The sequence below is a fragment of the Bidens hawaiensis genome, unplaced genomic scaffold (assembly GCF_021521415.1).
Source record: "Bidens hawaiensis isolate Kalapana, Puna unplaced genomic scaffold, B.hawaiensis_p1.1 tig00025458_1, whole genome shotgun sequence".
Classification (NCBI taxonomy): domain Eukaryota; kingdom Viridiplantae; phylum Streptophyta; class Magnoliopsida; order Asterales; family Asteraceae; genus Bidens; species Bidens hawaiensis.
In genome coordinates this window covers 327,228-332,452 of record NW_027494072.1, presented here as the reverse complement: position 1 = coordinate 332,452, position 5,225 = coordinate 327,228, and the positions used below count along the sequence as shown (strand labels likewise).

Below are 5,225 nucleotides of genomic sequence, written 5' to 3'. Positions count from 1 at the left end.
GTGGGGATGAATTGGTACCTGAAGTTAATGCATATTCATTATTCTTTATTAGATTTCCATCAATGAACATAAACAAAATAATAACAATAATAATAATAATAATTATTGTTATTATTATTATTATTATTATCATGTAGCTTACAAGACGTCTATGTCATTTCGAAAAAAACTTAGCATTATAATAGCTCATAATGATTCCAAGATTCATCTGAGCTACTCCAAGTAAGATTGACATTTTCATCTTCAATGAGTTGAGAAACGGTAATTCACTGCGGGACCCGTGCCATACAGGATCTACACCAAATGGATATGTGTTTCGCACCTTGATCAATCCGATCGTAGTCGCATCCCTGCACCAAGTGGAAGATGATTTATAATTTCATATTCATTAAATATGAAAAAGGTGGGTTGAAATTGGCATCTAGATTGATGTTTCAAATCCTTACTCGCAGGAGGCATCCCGACAGGCATAAGCAGAAGGCCTAAAAGTTCAAACGGGACAGAAAAGAACTCGTTATGAATGAATCCCGCGTATATTGAGAAAATCGACATCATTATGATAACATAACGACCACTGAATGCCATTTCCATAATATCTCCTAGTTTCTGTCGCCACAAAAGAATATTGTCAATATATCGAATGCTAAAAGTTAAAACACACCAAAATACAAATGCAAAATTTAATAAACGCGTATATAGAAAATACCCGACTAGAGTATGTTTTTCCCCTCAGAATAAGAATTAGTGTCGCAAGAAACAGGCAAATGCCATGTCCCCAATCCCCAAACATGACAGCAAATAGGAACGGAAAAGTAATAACCGTGTATACACCAGGATTTGCTTCTTGATATCGCGCCACCCTGGAAATATTTGGAGGGTAGTTAAGTTTTCATTAAATGATGATATATTTATTATACAGATGCTTACCCATAAGCATCTACAATTTCTTGAAATGCGGTAGTAAATTTGTTTGTGCAGAAATAAGTAGGCGGTTGTTCCTTAGTATGCAAAATCTTGAATATGGCCCCTATTTGTGAGTTACTATCGATCGTTTCTGTAACAACGTCTTCTGAATCTGATTTGTAGCGGAAATAGGACACCAGCCTTCTGCCACAAGGCACTTTTTTGTAACATCAAAACTAAGCATATTCAAAGTGTGATGAATCGATTTCTCTTTCTTGACCTATGAAAAAACACAAGTTTATAAAACATATTGGTGATTGAACAAAGCTAATTAATGGCAGTTGTTTAGTATATAATATGATTTAAGTTAGTGAAATTTACCATATTTTTCCACTGTTCAAACTGGTGACTAATAGATTGTACTACACTGGCCCAGTGATGTTGTCCAACATCAATAGTGGTTTTCAGCTCTGAAAGTTTTCCAGCCACCTATAAGTTGAAAGCAAGATTTTATAATGAAGCTAATTAAGTGCATCTGAAATCATATAAATCAAACAAAAGTAACAAGAATTAGTACACTAATTGCAATTTGCATACCTCTGCAAGCATCTGATGTTGTTTCCCTACATCATCAGTAAAAGGATAACGATTTGCTCCAAACGCATCACATATTTTCAGGACCTTACTTTTCGCCCTTTCTCCAAAATGGAAGACTATGAAAACATTTTTCTCCACCTGTAAAGTATTTATTTCACATAAAAGACAAAGATTAAAGATAAGACATTTATTTGAGAATTTATTATAAAGAGTGATAATGAATGAATATGCGGATAACCTTTTGTCCGGACACAGGATCAACTACAGCCTCTACAGTTGACTCTTGCTTTAAGAACACATTGCCTCTAGTTGCACGAAACAGAATTCTTTCAAAAGCCATTGATTTATCTCTTGGGACCAAACCACTGACATACCCGAGCTTAATTTGCTTTGACGAATTAGTTGTCATTTCCTGTAAAACAACATAAAGAGAGAAACAATACATATAGTATCACAAACTCACAAAGTATACAACATTCAAGAGTAACAAACAAACATGTAGCATCTGGTAGCAAATGAGTTACTTGGTCTAGTAGTAGAGGAGTGTCAAGTGATCCTTCAACACGTCGATGATCTTGTTCTCTCTGCTGAGCTGTAGCTTTCTTTTGAGCATAATTGAAAACCTCACCCATCTGTATAATAGTAATAAAATTACCATTTATGAACTTGGAAAATACAAGCGATTAGTATCGTACCGGTTCCTACCTTCTTTAAAACAATCCTATATTCTAGAAGTTCATCATAAGCGTGCTCTAGCTTTTCAGAGTTTGCATTCATCTCTATCAACTCGGATTCAAGTTCTCCAAGTTTGATCTAATAGTTGACAAAAAAGATAACAGTAAGTAATGACACATGCTGCATGAAGATAATCATTAAATGCGTGATAATATGTTTATTCACCTCTAGTTCATCTAAAGTAATAACTGAACCATATGACGACTTCGACGAAGAAACACCTGCCTTATACATTTGATCCTTGAAAAAACGCAGCTTGCGTGCCATCTCACCACACCTTTTAATCTGCAAAGTTTATTAATTGTAACAAATTCTTATCCTAATTGAGTTCATCAATGACAGTTGAAAATAGGCATGTAGGAATCGGTGAACAGACCTGAGTAGCATATGTTCTCTGAAATGGGCTCTTTCCCATGTTGAGCTATGCACATAAAAGAAAGAAAAAAAAATGTAAGAACATATAGTATTAAGAATAATAACATATAAACAAAACTTATTGTGATTATCAACAGAAGGAACCAAATAGCATATTTGCATTTGTAACGGTACTCCAAGGATTTGCTACAGGGCCGTCTTTGAGAATTCGAGTGGCCAAGACGAGTACTAAAAAATGGGCCTTATGTATGTGTGTGTGTATTATATATATATCCAAAAAGATCAATGATAATTGTAATATAAATAAACAAAACAAAGTTATTGACTTACTGTAGCAATAACATTTTCGGGCCTTTTTGTTTTTGGAGCATCATACTCTCATAATCTAAGGTTAATTTTTTTCAAATACATATAAAAGATTTTTATAAAAAAAAGTTCTTGTATTTTCGAGACCATGCCCTAGATGTTGACTGAGCCCTGTATGGGGTCGAAGACAGTCCATATTTGCTAATAATATATAATCAAATCATATATTCATGTTACCTACTGTTGTCACTTTCTAAGCCACCATTGTTACAAAATTTACTACAGAATCATCAAAACACATAATTTCCACTACTTTCCAAAATTAATTACCAAAGATCAAAGCAGCAGGATGTACAAACTAATAAAAATTTGAAAAAATTAATGATCATCATCTAAATTCAGTCCAAAACATAATCACACAAAAATTACTGATCTATGAATATTCAATACTAGCCATATTAGATCACTAGATCAGTCATTAAATAATCACAAATTTACAATGCCCATGCATGAACATGTACAAATATACAATACATGCATTGATGTGTTGTAAAACACTCGTATTTTCCGCACGTTTTATCTACGTATTATATTATATTTTATATGTTTTAACTCGTTTTAGATAGGTTTTACATACATTTATTAATCTTGTAGGTTTTGGGTAAAAGAAAGGAAGAAACTGGGACTTTTCGAGCATTCTACGAGCATTTTACGCATACGTTTTCACGGTAAACAACTCAAGGCCCGACCCGTATGCATCATGGAGGCCCAAGACCATATTATATTATATAAAAAAAATAAAAACCCTAGGGCTGTGAACAGGTTCCGATCGGCAGAAGTAGGAAAGGAAGAAAAAGAGAAAAAGTTTTTTAGAGCTAGGGTTTGATCGTGTAGCGGCTAGGGAAGGAAGAAGACACAAGAATTGCTATTGTAAAGTTTGATTTAGACATGAAATAGGTTGTGTTTAAGGGCTGGAAATTTTGGTGATTCACTGCATAAACCTCGTGTGTTGATTGATTAGTTTTGTGTTGATCCATCGGTGCATTGTTTGATTCTAGACTTTGTGTTTAGGGTTTGTTTGCGGTAGGAACAACCGTAGGGTTTTGTTGCGTGATTATTTGGATTAAGTACAGCAGTTAAACACCTTCCTTGAGACCGAGAGGTGATAGGAAGTTAGGGTTGTCTCATTGCCTTTGCATGCTAGAATAAGGATTGCGTGAGAGCGAGTTCGTTTCTTGTCAGGTTTAGGAATTTTGAGCGACTAGTTGATCTATTTTGGTTTAAGTTGAATTGTTCCTCTATCCTTGGTTGTGTAGTATTCATTACCATTAGGGTCGAGTGTTGGTGAGACCGAGAGGTGATCCTTCATTAGAACACGTTAGCAATTGTTTCCCGGTTTGGTCGTTTTAGCCGATTTTGAGTAGTTAGGGTTTGTTGTGTGAGACCGAGAGGTAAACCAGTGAGCCCGAGTGATCCTTAGTCGTGCCATCTTTAGGGACCGGTGTCTAGATATCATTCAATCCATTAGATTGTTAGACCTACAATTTGATTCAGACCTAGGTAGACGTTTTCTCCATCCTAAGTTAACTCAGTTAGTTTTCCGTTAAGTTTTCTATTTTTGGTAAGTTTTGTCAGTCAGTCTAGTTAGTTCAGTTAAGTATTTAAAAATCAAAAATCAATATAATTATTATTCTAAGGTAGGTCTTGTCTAGGGTTAGTGATCTTTAGCGTTCTGACGTGTCCACATGTTCGATACTCGGACTTCCTAAGTCTATACTACTTGCGATCGGTACACTTGCCGGTTGTGTGTGGTTTTAGGATTTTCGTTTTAATATTAAAGCTTAGTTGTGAGGGTCATATTTATATGGTTATTAGACACACATCATGCATCATTGCCAGAATAATACTCTAAATATAACAATGACGCGTATAATAACATACATCTTTAAATTGGAAAAGGCCGAGTTCACCGAGGTACGAAATGGCTCGATGAGCGGATTCCATGGGAATTATGACACGAGCTAATTGCATTGGCTCTGAACGAAATAGATCCATCGCGGTTGGGATCAATTTGTTACTCTCACTCGAATGAATGATAATATTAAATTCTAAGAATGTAAGATGATGATAATGTGGTATGGAGGATATATGGTTGGTTTCGAGTAATTATGATTTATATTCCTTCTGTTGATTCGCTGGTCTTACGTGATGTACCGAATCTTTGTTTCTCCGGGCATGGAATGAAAGAAATAATATAAGTTGGTTTGTCACTCCAAACGGTGTCATTTAGCCTGATTTCTATTTTCTCT

General features: G+C 35.1%; 1 pseudogene; it reads right to left on the bottom strand.

Annotated features, from left to right (window-relative positions):
* Positions 1-154: 154 nt before the first annotated feature.
* LOC143571676 (V-type proton ATPase subunit a3-like) lies at positions 155-4,971 on the bottom strand (annotated as a pseudogene).
* Between the last annotated feature and the right edge of the window lie 254 nt (positions 4,972-5,225).